This window comes from Carassius carassius, chromosome 14 (genome assembly GCF_963082965.1).
Source record: "Carassius carassius chromosome 14, fCarCar2.1, whole genome shotgun sequence".
Classification (NCBI taxonomy): domain Eukaryota; kingdom Metazoa; phylum Chordata; class Actinopteri; order Cypriniformes; family Cyprinidae; genus Carassius; species Carassius carassius.
In genome coordinates this window covers 12,595,172-12,618,610 of record NC_081768.1, presented here as the reverse complement: position 1 = coordinate 12,618,610, position 23,439 = coordinate 12,595,172, and the positions used below count along the sequence as shown (strand labels likewise).

At 37.6% G+C, this 23,439-nt stretch overlaps 1 protein-coding gene across 3 annotated transcripts in view; it reads left to right on the top strand.

Moving 5' to 3' along the window:
• Positions 1–23,439, top strand: part of unc5b (unc-5 netrin receptor B) — a 57,178-nt gene that overhangs the window by 1,577 nt on the left and 32,162 nt on the right. The window lies entirely within an intron of this gene.

Below are 23,439 nucleotides of genomic sequence, written 5' to 3'. Positions count from 1 at the left end.
TTCCGATTGATGTAGTTTAGGGTTACGTTTAGCACATGCTCTTGATTAAGCGGTGGCGGAAGTTCCTCTGAAGATGTTTTTAAAGCTTAATTTTGTGGAGTAATGAATTTTGCTGAAAGTACCTTTATTTTGTTTTCATTTGTAATCGGTAATGTGGTCTGAAGTTCATTCTGTTTAAGTTCTTTTTACAGAAGAATTTGGAAGAAACAGTGTTGAATTGGCAGCAATGATCATATAGCAATTCCTTTGAAAATGACATAATATAAATAACCAAACCATTCACTGACATATTTAAAAAGTTCTTGTCTGATTATTATTTGTCATATAAAGGAGAAATATTCACGAGTAGATCATGTTGTGATGCGTTTTTGTTTCTGTATGAGGGCTAGCATACCTTCTGTCTGACCTTAAAAGTGACGGAAAGCAATGAAGCGTCGAAGAAATCTCTCTCCCTCTCCGCACTCTGGCCACATACTGTATGTAATCAGAAGTGCACATTCTAAGTTAGCTGATTGGTTTTCCAATGGGAAAGAGAAATCGGAAAGAAAAAGGACAGGTTGATTTAACTTCAGATTTGGAGACGGATGTGAACTGCAGTTTAATTGTCCTTGATCTACCAGCAGTGGAGACCATTTTAGAAAACATGCTTATTTCGACATCAGGTTTTTAATATAGACAAGATCTGGGCTAGTTGTCACACAGGGAAGTTGTCTAAAAAACTTAACTGAAAAGGTGAGAAATGTGTTTTGAGGATATGTGTAGGAACAAGTTGTTTTAAATGTTCTAAATTAATCATCATGAGACAACATGCTATGTTATTGGATTTGTGTTTAGCAAACTATTTTTTTCCTTTGGGCAATAAACATTGAAAGTATTCAGCTGCTTTTTTGTAGTCAAGAAATAAACCCACTAGATAAAACCTAGATAAACCCACTCGAAGAATTATTCATTGTAGTTTAAAAAAAAAAACTTGCCCTCCATCTCACCTATACAGTATGTGAGAAACTGCTTCTGCATACATTTAGCGTCTAGATTTTATAGACAGAAGTACTCCAAGCCTGTCTCTCGTTGAGACGGAGATGTCAGTGCATATTTCATATCATCCATAAAACATCAGAGTCAAGATGGATAACGTTTATCTTCTCTCTCATTCTGTCCATTCCTATATTCTTCCTCTGCCCCTCCTGTCTGTCTGTATTGTGGATGTGCTGAGCTCAGATTTCCTGTATGGTATAGCTCTCTCAGTGTTGACATACACATTCTTTACCCAGACTGCCAGGAACCCACTTCTGGCTCCTTTGCCCAATCAGCTTTTCTCCTCCCTGTTTGTGTGTCTGTGTATGCATGTGTGTTTGTTTGGCAGAGCGTCCCTGTATACACTCTTGAGCTGGATCGAGACGGCAGACGTGTGCTGTTGTATACGCAATGGAGCCGCACTGTCTGGATTCGCGTGTAGCCGTGCACGGGTGCATGTTTTGGGAGCTGGAGAAGATTCCACTCTCAAGACTGCTCTGAATAAGACCTAAACTTTTGATTAGTATTGTTTGGGCAGTTTCAAGAGGATTAAGTTCAGGCCTAGTGAAAAGTGGGCGGATGTAGGTCAAGCTGAAGTGCCTAAGGTCAAGATGGAGTAGGGAGGTGTCCTCTTGCTTGCCTATCATGTTCAGAGAGCATAACATGTCGGATCCCCCCGTTCAAGGCTGCCGGAATTCTCTGCCGGTAGTCCAGGGCATGGGGGGATAATTGGTTATCTCTGAGAATAGGTCAACTGTGGTTGAGTTTGCTTGCTGTGAGAGGTAAGATTCATGTTGTTAAATTCGGGTATGAATGCAAAATCTACAAAAGGCATAGAGAAGAAAACTTAGGTAGGAAGAGAACCAGTTAAGCTTGTAATTAGGTCTAGAGGAAGGGAAATGCGAAGGAAGGAATGCATGGATCGGTGAGAGGTCTGGCAGAGATCTGAACCGCCAGTCTTGTGGTGTGCATTAGCTTTATGGCCGCTGTGGGAGGCAGAGAGAGGGGTGAGGAGAGGGCACTGGAGGAGATCGCTGGTTTTCCACTCACCCCCATACTGTATTATTCATCACTGTAAAGTGGCCCTCTTTAATATTTTAAAGCAGTTTATGGTTGTGTGTGTGATCTGTTTATGATGCAATGGATTTCTGAAGTGGAGTTGGACATGTGTCGTCTGTGCAGGCAGGTGTGAGAGGGGCGGTACAGAAACTTGTTGAGGGTTGTTAGTAACACTTCATAATCACCTGACTGAATTACATGCTGAATTGTCAGATTATTATTATTATTTTTTAAACATTTATATCAGTCTGTATTTGATATATACTAACTTTTATTCTGCAAGGGTGCATTACATTTATCAGAAGTGACAGTAAAGGCATTTATAATGTTACAAAACATATTAGCCGCACAACTGTTTCGAGCATGGCTAATCATAAGAAATGTTTCTTGAGCACCAAATATCATATTAGAATGATTTCTGAAGGATCATGTAAGACTGAAAACTGAAGTAATGGCTGCTGAATATTTAGCACTGCCATCATAGGAATAAATAACTTTTTACATTTGTTTATATATTTTAAAAATAGAAAACTGTTATTTTACATTGCAATATTATGTTTATTTTTTAATTAAATAAATGTGGCCTTGGTGTGCATAAGAGACTTTTCTGGAAAAAAATCTTACTGACCTAATAGTGCATCAATATAATATTGGAAACTATTGGAAATATAATTTTGTGTATTTTCATTTCTATTATCTACCTATTTTTTACATTTTGATAAACTGCCATTCTTACTTGAAGTTAATCTTTAAAAACACATAATGGGACATAGAGAGTGGGTGTATTTTGTTGTTTATCTAACTTAACATTAAAATAGTTAAGTTTTTTTTTTATTTTTTAATGTGGATATGTGTGTGTGAAGTATGGAGTGCAGCTGTATTCATACTTAAGAGTAAAAAGCAGAGATAAAGAAAAAGCCTGAGAGATATCTTCGAGAGATGTAGATCGATGAAGCATAGGGATTGCCTTTTAAATAGACTTTATTAAAAAAAGAGGGTGAGAGTGGAAAGTCAGGAGTCAGAAGCATTGGCATTCAAGCATCATTAAGTCCCTGGCACAGTCTGAGAGAAGAAGACAGCGACAGAGTGAGAGAAGGAGGGAGAGTGAGGGACAGCGACAGAGAGGAGCGAGTGATGAGCAGATCGTTGAGTGGAGAAGTTTTTATTAAGGTTCTTATCGATGCCTAGAGCTATCTATATTAATGGTGGACATTTTTAATGCTTTGCCAATACTGTGCATGTACAATATCATAAATCTGGAACAAACAGGAAAGAGAGTGTGTGGGAGCGGAAGGACACTAGACTAAAAAGATTTATTGCACATCTCTCTGCAATGCTGCTTCTGATTGGTCCATTGCTAGATTCAGCGTTTTTAAAATTTATTTATTTATGTGTAATGATGATTCAATTATTAATTTCACTGTTGCTCATGCAACATAGCATCCTACTTTCATGTCTGCCATTTCACTCTGCTGTCATTGTCTTTTAATGCCAGAATAGCTGACTATAGTAAAAATCCCTTTTGGCAAACTTTTAGCATATATATGGTGGGCATAAATTCTGCTAAGCTCAGAAGAAAAAAGAAAGTAGTAGAAAATACTGTTTATAAAAAAACACAAATAGCTGAATAAGAGATTATTTAAAATTAAGAAGGAAGTTGTTTTGGCTTACTAGTCCATATAAATATGTATTGCACATGAATAAAATATGCAATTTAATTTTCTTATAGTGTTCATCTTGCTGCTAGGCTGAATTTATTTATTTATTAATTTTATACTTTACTTTGTAATTTACTAAATGCTTTATTCTAATTTAAGTTCATATTTAATTTCAGATCAAATCAATATTTAATATGGGTGTATTTGTGTATTTATATATTTGGTAAGTATTCTTGCAATTAAGCTTTGTACTACCTTACAAAATAACCATGGTTTTATTACAGTAAAAGTGTAAAAACCTTTTTTTTTGGGTGGGTGGGGGGCATTGATTGCCACAGTTTTACTACACATACTATGTGAGTAATAGCAGAAAGACTGACTTCAAGGATACATGAACAAGAAGAACAGAGAATCTGTTCAGAGAGTATTGAGGGGGAACATTGTGTGTAAAGCAATGGGTGGATGATGGGAAAGCAAAGAAAGAGACTTTAATGAAGTCAAAGCGAGGAGTGGATAGTTGAATGAGAATACAAGAGAGCGAGAGACTCTTCACCCCTCCCGGGTTTACGGCAGCTGGGTGGTGGTGGTGGGTCGGAGGGGCGGAGAGTGACAGGGTCCGTAGAAGAATGACTCGGTGGGGTGGCTTTGTGGCGGCTTGAATAGAGAACTGAATGGGGCTCTTTTCTTCCACCGTGTGTGGGGTGTTTGTGGGGTGAAGGGCGAAGGGGAGGAGGGGTCAGCGTACTCGCAACTTCTTTAGGCACTGTGAGATTGGCTGACGGTGTATGTTTGCGTTTCCTGTCTCGGCTCTCCATTTATAGTCACACTTGTTTTTCAGTTCTCCCGAACAATGAGCCGACACGTTTGAGTTTAAAGTCGTAGGGCTTTACTGTACATGTGACCAAGTCTTTCATCTTCTTTTTTTTAATGCCAGCCATTCGACTCCAAGCTTCACACTTTCCTTCTAGGAGACTCCTGAATATTTCACAATGAGCCAGACCTTCAGCCGAGGCTCATGCCAAGCCAACAGTGTCTTTGGCGGACAGCCTTTCCCCAGGCTGCTGTGTCTGGCAAGGTCCAGCTATGGCTGCATACAGTAGCATCCATTCCGAACCCAACTGCATGACAGACATCTAGAAGTGTCAGTCGCTCGCTCTCAGGGTTTGCTTTGAGTTGCTGCCTAGAGAAACGATACTCCTCGTTTTGATTGATAGATGGATGTGACTTGTTAAGTTGGTCTTTTTTTCTCTCTAAGCCTCTCTTCTGAGTCACACTGGCAAACCGATGGCTTGCATCAGGATCTTGAAAGTAATATGTGAAAGTTAAAAGAGTTATGAAAATGAATGAAGGAATGAAGAGCCTTCAGCTCAGACCCCCTGATGGTGCTGGTGGGGGTTTGGGTAGCATGTCAGATTCCTTTCGGCAGGGGTCTGGAAGCGGTGGTGCCAGGGCCACGTGAATAGATCTCCTGCAGTCCACCTGCCTTTGTGCTTTCTGCCTTGAAAGAGAGACTTTCTGAGGCCATGGATATTTCCCTCATCTTCTTAGCCTTCAAAGGAAGTTCAACCCGGTCCATGCCTAAAGATTAGACCACAGCCAACCTGTGGTTTATGCCCAAGTGTGACGTTATAGTTTTGTTTCTGTACCTCATACAGAGACAAAATATGGCATCTCTTTCCAATACTTGATTGTTTTTGTTGTCAAACACCTTTCTCTTGTTCTTTTTAGTAGTTCATTCATCTCCTATCCACTCCCTCATGTGCTCCCATTTGTTCTGGCTCCTTTATTGTGAGGTGGAGTTTGTGGCATTCCCTTTTCGAAAGCTGGTGTGGAGAATCCTATCAATTTTTACCGGGTGATTTGAAGGCAGATCTAACATGCGTGACGAAAAATATGTGCAAACTGTAATGAAAAAGAGATCAGTTAATTACTCACTATCCGCGCTGAAGTTGTAATCGCTCGCCAGCTTAAGTGAAACAAAACACGCCACATTGCACGTCACATTACATGTCACATCGTAATGTCACATGTCTTTACGGGATGTGTGTGAAGATGTGAAGTGTGTGAGAAAATCACTGGCAGTGTGAATGAACCACAATCATACGATACCGGGACAAATCCCGGGACACAATATCCATGTATTTTCTGGAATTTCTGTGTGAAAGAGGCTTTAGTTTAATGCCTATTAAGACTCCCATCTGCCCCAGGGGTGGAGGAGATCTCTTGGGGTTTTTATTAGGGTTCTGCCATGGTTTGCATGCTACAGGGGGCCTCTTGGGAGGGATGTGGCTTGTCTTATCCGAGAACACACACATGCTTGCTCACCGGCTGGTTTTCAATGTCGAAGTGCTGGAACGAAACGTCCCCTGTGTGTGTGGCGTGCTGGTAAAGGCAGTCTGATGGTGTGTGACCAAAGAGTAATGTCCTCTTGTGGCGTCGCTGTAGCTTTCTTTGTGCCAGATGTAGAAGGCCACACACAATGTGCTTTTGTAATAAAGCAACCCTGACTCTGCCTGACTTGGAAATGAGAATGTTTGAGAGTGTATGACACTCAAGAGAAGTGTATAAATGTTAATAAATATATCCAGTCTAGAGGTTCACAGTGAAAGCAATGCAGTAAATGTTTTATGCACTGGAGCTGTTGTGTAGAATTTGACCTTTACAAATGAACCTCTTTACACATCTAAAGCAGGTCATGTCTAGTCAAGGAGGCCCAGTTCCACAGTCAACGCCCTTGGGATGAGTGTCATGGATTTTGGCTGCACCCTGACTGCTGGGCTTGTTCTGGAAAAGCAAAATAGTGATGCTTAATCCCTACGGAGTATGTGTTGCTGCTTCCAAACCCTCTGGCATGACTCCCAGACTCTGGTGATGCGTCCCCCCCCCCCCCCCAACAAGGATCTGGTTCTGGAGCCATTTAATGTGTTTTAAATACAGAAAAGGGTTAATCGGAAAAAGTTGGTTCTGTGAAACCTGCTTTTAGAGGTGGGGTACTTTCAGTTGTACACCAAGTAAAGTTTTACTTGTAAAAGTTAAAGTGACTACTCCTGGAAGCTGTTTGAACTGGGAATGCAGAGGTGCAATGCACGTTTATTTTACAGACATCATACACAAAGGCTTCAGACACTTCTTTTTGAGCAGTCTCTTCCAGTTAAAAAAAGCTTATGATTGCATAAAGACAGTGAACTAAAAAACTTTGTAGGGCTGAGTAAATATATAGATTTTTTTTTCTTCAAATAATCACAGTTTTCATTGGAATAGTATGAGGCGTGTATTGAAAACTACAGGATACTAGCAACATAACGGTGAGAAACATCTTTTTTTTTACTTGTTCTAATGGGCTGCTGGCAAAAACAAACAAAACTGAAAATGACTCAAACCAGTTATTTTTAGTGAATTAAAAAACATACATCACAACCAGCTTGATTCTGAACGAATGACTCTTACAATACGTTTATTTTAAGGAATAGTTAAAAAAATACAAATTACTGATTTGAATGAGTCTTAAACACAAATGGGTATTATAACGGAAATATATCCAAATTAATCTCCAAATTACTTTAGATGTTCAGAAGTTCAGACACAAGAATGGTTTAAAAATGTGAGAGGTAGCAGAACCTGACAGGTTGTGTGTGATGGGATGAGTGCGAGACCAATTGGAGAGTGAAGTGAAGCAGAGGGGTCTTAAACTACTAACTGGGGTTCACAGCAAGGCCATTTTCACAAGGCCTGTCAATCAGGTGTGTTTTCACACACCTCACTTGTGCAAACTCAACAAGCTTCACTCTGTGTTTTTTGACACTTTACCTTAATCTATATTGGCATCTTCACACTTATTGCTGGTGCAATGTTTGGATTTTCTGCGTTCACTTGTTTTTTTTACTTATGCCCCCTCTTCAGTTCCCCAAGCCTCTTACCCACTGATGGACAGATGGATGGCACGGCCGACCTCACTCTCACCTTTCTGCTCACTCAGCTCCGCTTCACCTCTCTGCTATGGCTACTTGCAGACCCTGATACTTTGCGGAGACATCTCATAAAAGCTGTCACGGCCAACACTTTCCTAAACCCCGCCTGCTCATCCATCCAATCACAGTGAGCACTGCCCTTAAGTGTGTAAATCACAGCAATGGGGTTGGCTAGCACCCTATCACAGTGTGGCTCATGTTTACAAGGATTAAGGAAACAGATGGACGGCCATGCTGACTGGTGTGGCTTCATTAACTCCCCGCGCGACGGTTCTAAACTCTGCCGCCCCTGCACGTCTCGCTCCGGAGCGCTCTGTACAGAGCCCAGCCAGACCTGAGGTCTGTGGGGAGGGGGAGCACCGGAGCAGGATTGCACTCATGAAGGCTGTGAAGATGTTTATCGATCTGAAAGCTGAGATGTGGGCAGGGTGTTTCTCTTTGATTGATTAATGTTGAAGTGAAGCAGTGGGACTTTCTTTAAAGAATGATTTCTGACATCATGTTGTCAGACCAGCGTTGGGAGAGTGTTTTTTTTTCTATCCCACTAGAGTTCTGTATATGACGGTTCTTAATGGTTGGTATGGCTGTATTTGACTTGACTGAGATTAAGCTTAATAATAATAATAATAACAAACATTATTTTAAATGTACATCAGGACTGATAGGAGTTATATTTATTATTTGACCACACATTTGTCAAGACCCAAAGTGTTTCTCTCTGATTTTTGTTGTGACTGCATGATATTTCAGAGCAACATTGTTTATAGAATGGTTTTAGATAATACATATTTAATTGTTTATGCTCATTATCCCAATTTTATATATAAACAACCATTGCCATTGTCTTACGTTTAAAGTTGACCTTTTAAAACATGAATTTAGTTACATAGAAAAGTGTAATCTTCGACTAGTATTAAAATGAATCTCAGTATCTGATAGTTTAATACATTATTGCAGCATTTACTGAAAATAAAATGAAATTTACATTTTAAAATTTTAATAAAACATTTTCTTAAAGAAGTCATATGATGCAATTAAAATTTTCCTTTCTCTTTGGAGTGTTAAAAGATCTGTAAAGTTGCAAAGACTAAAGAGTTCTTTAAATTAAAGTCCTTAAATCCAAAGAGATATTCTTTAATAAAAGTTAAGAGTCAACCACGCCTACCTAAAATAGCTCGTTCTAACATGCCCCCACATGTCTACGTCATGATGTGGGAAGATTTGAATAACGCCGCCCAAATGGTCACAGAAAGAAACAAGGTGTAGCTTTTATGGTCACTGTTGCTGCCGGCGCCATGTTGTGGAGACACTGTGTGTTTCGCTGTGAAAGTGAAACTACCATGTTTGGTAGTACACAAGAGTACACAACTAGAAATCAGGGGTTAAGTTGTATTTACAACACTGTTCCAGAACAGTTCAACCCAAATATTCAGATGTGTGCAGCGCATTTTACAGAGGATGAGGACTGTTTCCTGAATCAGTAGCCTTACTATGCATCTGTGCACAAAGGCTGTTTCTGTAAATTGGGGCAATTCCAACTTTGCAAGGACAGTCTGGCACCTCTGACTCACAGCCTGTAAATACGTTTACATATTGAAAGAATTTGCCACTGATGATTCAAACGCAAATTTTGAGCAATGTAGAGTAGCGCTTGTTGTTTGTCGTTTCTCTGATCACAAAATGCTGATATGGTTTTATGATTTTGTGGCGCCATACGCAATGCGTAAAAAGACAGTATAAGTCATTATAATCAGTAATTATATTCCCACTGGACGAAACAAATGCCTCATTTGTAATGGGTTTTTAATTTGTCTCGTCGAACTGGGACACACGGCATCACAGTATGTTAAGGGGGCGTAACATTTCCATCACACGCTTGAGGCATTCAGCCAATCACAACGCACTGGATAGCTGGCCAATCGGCGTAGACCTTGCTTTTCAGACCGATGAGCTTTGTAAAAATCAACGCGTTTTAGAAAGGCTGGGCATAGAGGAGAAACAATAATGTACATTATGTGGAAAGTGATGTGTTTTTTTTTTACCTTAAACCGCATAAACATATTGCATTACACAAAATACACAAAATAATGTTATTTTTAGCAATTTCATATAACCCCTTTAAAGAATTCAATCATGAAAGATCTCTAAGTAGTGATGGAAAATACAATTCAGTTTGAAATAATCAGATACCAATAAACGGATAATTATTTTCATGTTATGACCGAAAACTGATAAATGGCTAATATTAATCGATTGATCAAAATAATTAAATAACTAAATAAAGATACTACAATTACAACATTATAACATAGAGTATGGAAAATTAGATTTTTATTATGACATTAGCTGAAGATTATATTTAACAGTGTGTATTAAATTATTTGTGTTTTTAGAGATAACCTTTAAATGTGATAATGGGTGTATAAAAATGTAAAAACGGGAAATTAGCATTAATAATTAAATATCCATTAGCAAGCAGTTGAGAACAATAAATAAAAAAATGACATTGGCTGTTTTGAGAATGAATTTCGTTTCTAGCACTGAAGATGACCGAATAAATTTGTCTTTTACTACAGAATGAGAGAGCTGAAATCAGTTACACTACATAAGATTCTCGTTCGTTCTATAGCAGGAAAAAACAGTCTTGTCTTGATACTTCTATCTGTACCCTCTCTACTGTGCAGTTAAGCCTCAAAGCCTAACCTTTTGTGCCAACGCACAAGGTTAACCTAAACCTCCAACCCTCTTCCTTTGTCTGAAGTGTAGCATTTTAACATTAAACGACCAAACATTGAATCTTAATAGCTGACTTGAGCAGGGACAAACAGACAACCAGCAGCCCATGGGATAGAGAGGTTTGACAGAAGATGCTTTTGGAAGGACAGGCTCACAGGAAGTCTTTGTGTGTATTCTCCGGTCTGTCAGGAGAGATGTAAGAGCTGTACCCTAAAGTATGTCACTCAGGGGTTGACAGGTGGTGGAAGAAACAAACTGGCATGAAAGACTAACTTCTGTTTTGGGGTCAGAGAATACTTTTGGTGGAAGTCTTTATGTTGCCATCTGTCCATAACAGGGATTTAGGCACAACAAAATCTCTACAGGGAGCTGTAAGGGTAAACGTATTCCCAGGCATTTAAACTTTGTAAACTTATTCCTATTAACAGATTTTATTTTATTCACTAGTATTTATCAATTCATTCATCTATATTTTAGTTTATTTTTTGTTTTAATTTGAGGTGCCATCACTGTAATACCTTCTTCTAGTCCCTCATAATCACTTACTAATACCCCATTTGTCCCTTATTATTTTTTATTTCCAGAATAAATTGAAGGTGAAATGGTGGAGAAAAGAAGGCACGTGAAGTCTATCTCGCAGTCATTTGCTGCTTACATCTTCTGCTGTCAGCAGCAAATAACGATTATGTCGTTGTGTACACGCTCTTGCTATTAAGTGCAAGAATGCTTTTGTTTCATTGATTTAAATTACCAAGTGTGACTGAGAGCAAGTCTTTGTTAGTTGGACACTTAAGCGCCACAGATATGTCCCGAAGACACAGATGCATTGGGAAAAATGACCTACAATCGACTGGAGACAGATAGAAATGGTGGGAACAAGGATGAATAGGATATATTGAAACAAACCCACCTGCCCTCTTTTCCTCTTCCCTCAGCGAGAGGGCCAATTACATGACTATGTCTTATCTGTCTTTCATCTAGTGAGGGGAGCAGTGTTGAAATGACGGCCCTCTTGCATGTAATTATACAGAGACGTCCTGGATAAGGGTGTCTGTCGCACCCTGTGACAGAGATACAGCCTTAAATACCTCTGAAGGACATAAAAAGAATAATCTGACTCTTTGATCAATTCGAACCTTGAGGCTTCTTCTGTTTCTTGAAGAGTCTGTGTGCATGATCTCTTTTTCAATCTGGTTTGGTGATTTGTCAGAAACATTAACACTAATTATTATTCCGTAATGTGGTTCTGTTTTGCTTACAGAATGTCTGATGTGTGAAATAGGCTTGTCAAAAATGAAGGACGACTCCAAAAGAGGCCCAAGTTAATCAAATATGCAGTGGCAGTGTGGTTTCGTAGCTTAGTATTAATCTAATTTGATTAAAATATTTGCGTGTGAATTGTTTTTAGTACTCCAAAAATGTGAGATTTTCTTGTTTCAGATGTAACTGAAGGGTACTGTAACTTTACTCAAAACTTCCTCCCTAAAAAAAGAAAACTGACTTAGATGCAAAACGGCTTACTTGAACTCCTTTGATTTCTGACGTCAGAGTCTGAAACATTAAAAAATATGACCTTATTTAAACGTCAGTGACACCTTTTGAGTATTCACAAACTTTGCCCACCGAGTCACAGAGAGGTAATAGAAAGTATGGCCGATACTGTAATTCCTGAACATTTTCTCCCTAAATTGTTTGGTAATTATCAGCTTGAGAGATGAAACTAACATTTAGCTTCAGAAATGTTACATTGTGCAATAAAATTACCACCAGACGAACTGTGAAACTAAATATTCTTGTCTATTATAAACCAAGCTGAGGTCTTCAGATTGGCTGTTCTTCAGACGGAGGAAGTATAAAATAAATGTAAGGGATTTTCATTTGATATCTGCAATTTGGTTCAAAAAGAAATAATGCTAGGTCTTTGTAGATTGAAAATATTCTCCAGACTAACAACTAGCCTATAAATTTGCTGATTTCATTGAGCGTAATAACGTCAGACCGCAGTCTGCTGTAAGATTTAAGAGCCATTGATGTCATGCATGGTCGAATGGCATTTCACCACAACTCATCCAAAGGTCAGATCACAAAGGCTTCACTAAAAGACAGATTTTGAAAAAAAAGACAGATTAATACATGAAACACAAGACAGTGTTGATTAATGTTGCAGCTATAGCAGATAAAACATTGCCAAAGACATAAAAATGCCATGGAAGATGTGCATGTGCAAAAAATATCTTACCAGTGCAGATCAGATGCAACAGTTTTTGTTTAATATTTTTATCATTCAATTATAATTTATTAATGTTCCCACCAATTTTGATGTGTGTCTTCCTCACAACATTAGCTGTCTCCTGTGGTGCATCGCTCACAGCTGAAGCACAAAGTCTATATCATGTTCAGTGTCCCCATGCTGTGACTGGACTGGTCCCTTTTTTCAACAATTGCATAAATGCCATTCACAGCCTTACATTTAGTCATTTTTATGTCTATTCCAACCACATTTTTAGTAACAGTGATTGTTAACCACCCATACCTTAAAGAGATTTGACCCATAATTGTCTTTTATGTTGTTCCAAAGACTTTGAACTCAAAAGAAGAAATTTTTTTAAGACTGTTTTTGTCCATACAATGAAAGTCAGTGGGGTTCAGTGTTGTTTTAAACCCCACTGACTTCCACTCTATGGACACTGAGATTTTGTTCAATGCAAAAACTTTTTATTTTCCACAGAAGAAGGAGTAACTGAAAGAATTTTCATTTTTGTATGAACTGTCCCTTTAATTTTTCAATCTCACTTACTACTCCAGTAATCACCTCAATTCTGGAGCTCCAGGTTTCCTGGATCACAGCCATGGGTTTTCAGTCCTGGCTTTCAGATTAGCTTTGAGGCTTTTAGGAGATGGATGGTCAAAGGGAATGGAGGATGGGATTGAGGAGGCTCACAGAAGAGAGAGTGAGAGAGAGAAAGAGAGAAAGAGAGAGAGGGATGTCATAGGGATTAGCGTGGTTTTGATGAAATGGTGTTGTCCATCTCAGAGGACCTACAAACGGACTTATTATCAAATGGTGTCCGCAGGAGGGAGTTCAACCCCCACCTAAGCTTTTTTTTCATGCTCACTTTTTTACCCTGTTTATTCAAGGGATTATGGACCCCTAATCTCTTTGAACCATAATTCAGATTAGATTCTGTATTATTTTTAGGGCTGGGCCGGGCCGGGTGTGATGATCTTAACAGACAGACTCCATCAGCATACAGCGCATGTATTCATCACTTCACCACTGATGACACACCACTATTGATTTCTTCGTTGACATGTTTGCGTTTTTGTTCGTGTCAACGTTCAAGCATGCCCACGGGGAGAGCGGAGCGACTAAGACAGAGCGGGAAAAAGCCAGCGTTGAGAAGATTACTTGATGATGAGCTCTGTCATTGTATCATACATATTCCCCATTCAACATATTTTCTCTGTTGATTATTACTGCATACATGGCCTGATCTGCCCTTTTTGTGTGTGTGTGTGTGTGTTTGTGTGTGTGTGTGTGTGTGTTGATTCCGGCAAAAAAAAAAAACAGATTAGGGATTACATAGCCTCTGACACATGCTGTTCACTGACCACTTGATGCATATTTTACACAAAAATGTCAACTGAGTTCAAATCTGATTATTTGGTACAACTTAAGTGCACACAGGATATTTTTTAATCACTTCTAAATCAAGGCAAGATACCAAGTTCATACAGGGGTCTCTTGAGGAAGAACAAACCGCTGGAATAGTCTTCAGAGTTTTAAGGCATTTAGCAGCAAGGTGACTACATACTGTATCCATGAACAAAGCTGAAATTGTGTCTTTGGAGTAATGAGTGTTTTCTTTTTTTTGACTGCACAACTTCTGATCACAAAGTCTCTTTTAAAAGAGATCTAATACCATGTTTTGTGTAACTTTATTTATTTAGGATTTTGTATAAAAAGGACATGACATCAAAGTGAATCAAAAAATATAAAGGTTTAAAAGGTTAGGGTTGGTAAGATAAAAAAAAAATGCTTTTGAAATAAGTATTTTATGCTCACCAAAACTGCATGTAGTTGATCTGAAATACAGTAAAACATTACAGTTTTGAAATATTATTAAAATGTAATATTAAATATTTCTAATTTAATATATTTTAAAATATTCTTTTTTCCTTTGATGGCAAACTGATTTTCATCAGCAGTCTTCAGTGTTTCATAGTCAGAAATCATTCTGATATGATGAATTGGTGTGTGCATAAATAAATATATACATGTATATTTTATTATTAATGCTTAATATTTTTGTGGAAAATATTAAGTTTTGAAATAGTAAACATTTTTTTCTGAATTCTTTGAATATGAAGTTAAAATGTTGTGCAACATTATTAATATTTTTACTGTCATATTGTTCGGTTTAATCAGAATTAGAAAACGCTTTATTTCCAAGTGTGTTTACACACACAAGGAATTCGTCTTGGTGTCAGGCATCCTCACTAAGCATTCATTTCATTTAACAACTGAAATTAATATGGTATGTTACCCCATACTGAACCCAAACATTCGAATGAAAGTTATGTGTACCTTATCAATAGTAATAAAATTAATAAAAAAAAAGTAATAAAAAAAAGTACAATATTTTATTCACTGATTACTAATCTGTAAAAAAGTCAGGGAAATTCATTGGTCAAAAGGTGTGCTTGAGGCTGCAGTGAGTATCAGGCTTGCTGTCTGTCTGAGATGAAGAATTACATCACTTATTCAATGAATGTTTAGTATTGTGTCATTCAGCTGTACCTGGGCACTTGGGCTGTTATGTAATTGCAGAGGTTAATCTTTAATACAGACATAGACACATACACACTCATCTGTCCTCTTCTGCTTTCCCTAACAGTACAGTCCCTTGAAAGATGGGCTTTGCTTTTAGCATCCTCTTGTTGCTTTACTGCTTGTTTGCCCCCCCCAGTTTAAGATGAATTATGAAGCAAGAAGAGGGAGCAGAGAGCTGCAGCAAGTGAGTTGAGTTGTTCAGCCCCGGGCAGAGAGAGATACAGAGATAGAAAGAGACTTTGTCTTCTCCTTTAGCTTACTAATGCATCTATTCTCACTGGACCACATAATATGCACCTGAGCTAAACAAATAAAAGCATGCATCAAACTGCATATTAGAATTGGTTTTATTGCTCATTTGAGGGAGATTGAGGGGTTTGCTGTGTGTTTACACTAGCTTCCTCTCAGCCGGGGCCCGGCTCTGGCTGCAGTGTACATTTCATTATTCTTCCCTCCTCCAGGGAACGCCTGAGAGGATCTAGTGGGCTAGGCTAAACAGAGCGCAATTAGATTATGAGCTGGAAGATTTTAGGGTGCTGGCAGGTAATTGGTCACCACTTCTTTTAATATCACCTTACCAACATGAGCGCATCGGTGATGTTATCCAATTTACTTTGTGTTTTCATTGCATTTTCCTTTCGTCTAGTTCGGTTTGCTGATAGCGATCTCAATGTCTGTTGGTTTATCATTCCCTTACACTCTCACACTCTCTCTGTTTTTCCTCACGTGATGTTTTCGAATTGCATTTCATGGTACAGTGAGATTAGAGCATGACTTGAAACACCCTGGTTCATTTCAGACTTCTGGGATGGATTTTAAGTATGCATGAGTCACAGTGGATGCGGACTAGTTGTTGAATATTTTACTTCATAAAAGTTAACTAAGAACATTAATATACAACATGCAGTGTACGTATGTTGGATGTTGTACAGAATATAGTTTAGATTGTACACTAGGGAGAAATGTTTTTACTGTACAGTATTATTAAATATATAGCACTTATGTGAGGTGATAAATTGCTCCATGTCGGTAAGTGACTCATTGTTGCCCTGTAGTGGTAATAAAGTTTATAGGCTAAAATATAGCTTCTTATACTATGTACAAATACACAGGTGTGATATTATTCAAGTACTTCATAGACTTCTTAAAGAACTTCATTACATTAAAAGCTGACTGGTGTTCTCCACAGTACATTAAGTGGTCGAACGTGTTTATGTCTGGTGATAAAAATGAACAGATTAATAGTAGTAGTAATAGTAATTTAATAATATTTATACTTTTAATTCATCAGAAATGCATCCTCTGTGGTTTTAGTATAGCCCCTAGACATTTTTTGTTTATTTGGTTTAGATTGTTAATTTCCCTGGAGGTATTATACTTGCTTTTTGTTAAAAATCTTTAGTGAATTTTTTTAACCTCAAGGATGTTTTTTTTTTTTAATCTTAAAGTATTGTTACAAAATTTGCAATTAAAATAGCTCCTTAAAATTCTAAGTTCATAGACTTTGCACATGTAAATGTAATTCATAGTGATTCATCAAAAAGTACAATGTAGTATAATTGTGCACATGGCAGCTTAGTGGCGAGGTTCTTTTACAGGTTTGATCCCAGGATGAGGTGACCTGTGAACTGGCAATTATTAAGAGAACGCTATTACCATTTTGCCCTTTGAGCAGGACACTTAACCTCAGGTTGCTCCAGGGAAACCGCTGAGTAACTATTCAGCTGAAGTTAAATACCCTGAAGTCAAAAGACCTACCATTCTGTTAAAAATATAATACTTTGTTCAGCTTCTTTTTCATTCAAGAAATTAATTTTCATGGGCAGGCTGTTAATATTTTAAGGAGCCATTATTGACTCCTTAAATGTTTGCATTTGTTTTTTTTTTTTTTCTTGTTCCTTTAATGTATTATGACAAGGGATTATGGCGGTTGTGGCAAATGTCCTAGTTAGTTTAATCTTAGTAACAGTGAAACTTTTATGCTACTACTTGGTCAAACTCCATTGCAAACTAAAGTTATTATTATTATTTATATATATATTTATATATATATATATTTCGAATGGTATTTGTTCCTGTGATGGCAAAACTGAATTTTCAGCAGCCATTACTCCAGTCTTCAGTGTCAAATGATAATTCAGAAATAAAACAAATATGCTGATTTGCTGCACAGGAAACAATAATTATTATCATTGATGTAAAGCGTTGTGTGTTAACTGATGTTTTTTATGACTCTTTGAGGAATAAAAGATTTAAAAGAACAGCATTTATTTAAAATATGTTCTTTTGATCAATTCACTGCATCCTTGCTGAGTAAAAGTATTAATTTATTGGGGGAAAAAAACAAAATCTTACTCTCCCCAAACTTTTATGGTAGTGTAAATGATAGAACTATACCTGAAACTGCTATAGAGTCAGGCATAATTGCTCTGAACGCACCTCATTTACCATCCATTTTTACCTTCAATGTGAAGCTCTTATTGCCCCTTTTTTCTCTGCTGTAACCTTTCATGTCTTTTTCTGAGTTGTCCCATGGCCAAGGCCCACTCAGGCTTGTTGTCAGTAGTTGTCCTGGGTATTGTTTCAGACAGCTAAGTGTGAAGAGTCAGTTAATACAAGACCCCTGAGATATGCAACATTCATATGACAGGCTTTTCTCTTAATAGCAGACAAGCGCTTTCAAAAAATACACACCCATTCCACTGAAATAGCAGGTTCATTGGCCCTAAAAGGTTTGAGAGCGTCCCACAGGGACACTTGGATATTATATTGGTTTGAGTGTGTGGTAGTGTGTGAGGATGTGTGTGCATGCCGGTTGCAGTGCACATGGAAATGATTTTGGACTCATATTGGTTTTCTATTCTCTGTTTCCATGTACAATAGAGACTATTTTTTTCACCTACAGTATGTTTTTCTAAAGCATTTCCCTGGAAAAATGTTTTTGGCTTGCATGTGATTTAGCTATGATTTCACAAAGCGATTATAGGCTCACGTGGAAAGATAATCTATTATGATTGACTGCAATAATCTGGGCTTTGGTGAAGGTCTGAGGGGGGCGAGTATGGGCGGCATTGTTTATTCCTATACTCCTGTAGACCACCCCGACCATGACATCATCCGTTAGAGCCCCCATATGTTGCCTTTGCTCATGTTAATGACATTCGTAAGTGGATTTACCCATTCTCTCAGATTTTGGCTTTAGTAACGGTCACTGTGTTGCTGTGGAATCCGTACGGATTTGTCTGTAACAGCACATTCATAGATAAAGTGATTTTGTCTAAAGCACCTCATGTCATTTGTCTCTTTCCTCTCTTCTAAGCTGGCTGGCTTGCTCTAATTGTGTTTGGCATTGTGTTTAAAGGGATAGTTCACCCCAAAATTTCATTTACTCCCCCTTATGTTGTTCTAAACTTCTACGACTTTCCTTCTTGATGAACAAGGACTTGAGCTTTAAAGCATCAAAAAGGAATGAAATGCATCATTGAACTCCATATGACTTGTGCACTATATTCCAAATCTTCTGAATCCAAATAGTAATTTATATGAAAGCAGACCTAAATTGAAGTTTATTTAATAATAGTAATCACCGATAATATGCTGAGCCACTGCTTCTAGTCAGAGAGTCGAAAGGATCAATCCAATTCATGAAATTAATCGATTCAAAGAATGATTAGTGATCAAAGAATGATCAAAGAATGATTAGTACATAGGGCTGGGCGATATACAAAAAAAAATTATATCTCGATATTGTCAAAAATTTTTACGATATTCGATATATATCTCGATATGTTTGCATTTAAATAATAAAAAATAAAACATGATTTTCTTTTGCCCATTAAAAAAAAAACATTTAGATTAAACAGCTAATTTAAGCAGTTAAAAAATCTAGACCAAGAGATCACTTACTCCTTTTTATTAATGAATACATGTAGGCCTATATGTAACTGAAGCAGTGCAAATTAAGTAACAGTTACAGAAAGTGCATTCTGTCAACTTTTTAGTGCATGCAATTCACAATTTAAACTATGCAACTGGGATAAGTATTTTATTTTAATTTTTTAAGTTTTTAAGCTAAGAACACAAGTCTGTCAACTGTCTGTGGTTTTAAGAGAAGCTCTGTGGCATGAAACTGTTCCTACGGACACTAAAAACCCTCTTAGATGGGGAGCTAGTTGCTGAAGCACATAGCTATTTCTTATATATAAATATATATAAATGAATACCAAAGACTTTTGCATTCTCTCTGTCTATATTATGGAAACTGGTAAACATATCAGTGAAATTCCCCAATAGTAATTCCAAATGGCCATAGCCTATGTTTCTCTATTCAAACATCAGCGGTCGAGTAAGTGCATTTATTTTGCGATCACAAATGCAAACAATACAGTTGAGATCTCACGACAGAACACAGACCGGCTGAACGACGCTTTCATTAGATCGCTCAATTCCAGCTTGTTAGTGTTTTCAGATTATCGTCAGCGGCTCTTCCGCAATGAGGAGTGAGCACGTGCGCATGGTTGCCAGATTGTTTAAAATAAGCAAACACCGGGAAGAAAATGTATCCTTGTAACAGTGGAGCTCTGATTCGGAGATTTAAACTCTTGTTATCTGGCAACCGTTATCATTACAGCTCTCGTAGTAGAGGGGCGTAGAGCAGTCAGCAGTTACAGGTTCCTTTTTTGGACATTCGGCGCGTTCTTTTGGGAAAGTATGCTTGAATTTGAAATATTCGATATTCCCGATATATTCAAATTGTACATCGTCGTCAAAATTATTCCGATAGTATCGCTAATATTCGATATATCGCCCAGCCCTATTAGTACATGAATTAGACTTCTTTTAGTTCACTTGAACACACTTTTATAACATTTTATTGTAATTTAACGTCCTTGTTGAAGCTTGAAAGCTTCTGTCTTCATCCATAGTAATTGCATAGAAATGTATTTTTATGTTCTACAGAAACAATTAAGTAATACATGTTTGTAATGACAGAGATGAGTAAATAAAGATAAGGTTTTATAAAGTTATGCTGTCAATCGATTAAAAAAATAGCTAATTAATCAAGCACTTTTGTGTTTAATCACAGCTAACATAAAAATTTGTAATCCTAAATATATTTTTACATTGCATCTCCAAATGAACATAGAAGAAAGAAAGAAAGTCTATTTTAAATAATTGTGTAAAGTGGTCATATGATGCTTTTTTTAAAGATCATTATTTTGTGTATTTGGTGTAACAGAATATGTTGACATGCTTTAATGTTCAAAAAACACATCATTTTTCAAATAGTGTACATTATTGTAGGTCCTCTATGCCCCGCCTCTCTCAGACACTTCATTTTGTAAAAAGTCCCTCTTTCCGGCAAGCACAGCCTGCTCTGATTGGCCAACTGACCCAGTGCATTGTGATTGGCTGGTTAATAATGTCCTTAGTTTTACCATCCGGTCAAGCCTGAAAGTGATAGTCTTTACTTTTGATGAAGAATATCTCTTTGGATTGGAGACTTTAGTCTTTGCAACTTTATAGATCTTCTTTATGCACCAAGAGCTTGTTACTCTCCAAAGAGAAAGGAAAAATTTAAATCGCATATGAGCACTTTAATGGCATTTTTTTAATGGGATTTTTTTAATCAGTTTTTCGGATAAAATGAGTAAATATAGCCATTCAACATTGCAACAAAATTTGATTATTTAAAGTGAATGACCATTAACCATTGACCATTAAAGTGAATGAAAACAGAATGAACACATAAACCCATTATAATAAATGTCACATTTAGCTGTGCCTTTAATATAGTGCGTTGAATATAGTTTTTTTTAGTGATACATTGATGCTTTTGTCTTCATCGATGTCATTTTAAAGATGATGGTGAGTAAATGATAGCATTTTAATTTCTTGGTGAACTGTTCCCTGTTCAGTCTAGTCTTTACTCTTTTAAACTTTGCGCTCTTGGTCAGTCAAGCACTAATTTAGTAATAATCAATATTATTCTCTGTTATCATTTTTCTCTTACCTTTTCCTCATTATTTCTCTCTATCAGTCCACACTGCATCTCCCCATCCGTCTCCCTGCCTTTCTATTGATTTACCCTCTACATTTAAAACCTTAGTGCTTTTGTACTATGAAGGCTCCTCTGTTACACCACAGCCTAAGAAAATCTAGACTACAAGCTTAGAAATATAATAAATATGGCCAAGAGGTACAGTCCTCTTTCTTTCTTTGTTTTCCCCCACTCTATCTCCGTCTGTTCAGTCTCTCAGCAGGCTGTTTGGCTGATACGAAGCTCTTTTGAAGGTAAATCTTATGTCAGCTCTTGGCCAGAGGGACTGAGCTGATGAGAGGTCTCTTTATCATCCTAATGGGAGCCACATAGCTCTGGGGTTGCCTGAATGCGGTGAGGGACAACGGAAAGCTCCGCAATAGTCAGGCCCACGCAGCCCCTCTCTGCTCTCGAGACAGTGTCCATATGCAGCCACAGTATCTAGAGAGCGCTGCTGCATACAAACAGCTGACCCAGAGACAGCATGTGATCCATGCGGCATGTCAAAGCCACTAATACTGATGCACAGTGAGTGGAATGGTAAAATTATGTAGATGTGTAAAAGAAAACTTTGCAAACAACAAATATAGAAACACTTAAATTCCTAGGGTTTGAGGCTCAGTACATGTACCAGTAACAGAGGGGTCATGGTTTGGCAGGTTAGCATCACCTCATTGGCCTCTGGTAGGAGAGATCATAACTATACCATTTTTCTGTAAAAAGCTTTTTTCTCCATTGATAGTCGTTAAAAATTAGTTGACAGAATAATTTTTAGAATACTATATATTACTGTTATTATTATTTTTTTATAAAATAACAATAAACTAAATAATAAAGTGTGATAATACTATTTAATTTTAATTTTAGTAGTAAATACAAACATAGTGTATAGTTTATAGTAAACTTACAAATAAAATGCTAATATTTTGATTATTATTATTTTAATTTTAATTATGTTCATTTTTCATTTTCAAACTTAAAATCAGCAAGCTTTTATTTTGGCGGGTTGCCGGCAAGTAAGTATATGCGCGTCAGTGAATGAAATGTCACAGTTTTGGATTGTGCTTTGAAAACGTTAGTGGGTAGCCTAGATTTATATTTAGATTTATATTTACATCTGTCAATCAAGTCGTTATGCAAACGCATGCTCTGAACTAATTTACACTGCAATTTTCTTATTTTGGTCACGCCTGCGGACCACTTATGTGCACCCCTGATTATAATCAAACTCATTACAATAACATGCTTATATATAATTACATTTAAATTCTACATTTTACCATATATTTGCCTATTGCTTATTTAGCTATTATTGGCCTGTATGTAAACACTACAAAACAGCTGTACAATTCATCAGACTGCTAATGAATCAATCATGCAGGGTTGTGATAACATGCACAGCAGGATTGCTTGAACTGATAAAGGCACACAGTTGGCATCCTCTCTGCACTCCAGAGCACTGCCACTGTTACAGAGACTGGAGTCCTCATCCATTGCCCTGGCTATGTGAAACGAGTGGGAAAAGACACCGTGAAGGAGGGAAGAGCAGCTGAAGGAGACGAGAGAGAGACAGGGGACGTCATTGCTTGTTATCGTCATAGCAGGCACAGGGGCTCGTCACGCCAGTCGCTGTGTCTAGGCATCAGAGAAGAAAACATCCAAGCCCAGGGCTCTGGACATGTGACAGGACCAGTCTTTCTTTACCACAGCTCCCAGTAACACTGTCACTATCTGTCCATCACTTACTGTGCAGCTGTGATTTCACACTGCCTGCATTTTGCTATGCGTCAAGTGGAAGGCTTTCATTTGACAGGACCCCTGATAATGTGTTTTCAATTAATAATGCAATATAACAGTTTCAAACAAAATTGATCAAACCCTTCTGCCAAAATATCAGTCGTGACACATCAAATGACTGACGTTCTGTGAAGATTTAATTAATCAGAGGTTCCAATATTTTGCCTCATGTACAAATTAAGTCAGACTTTAAGTATTAAAGTATTAAAGTATTAAAATCTGGTCCACACTCAGCTTGTTCTGGCCAAGGAACATTATTTAGACAGGAAGAGACTGTCCAACTTGAGATTTACAGCATCCAAGTCATGTCTTAAGACTGCGTAATTAATCGAA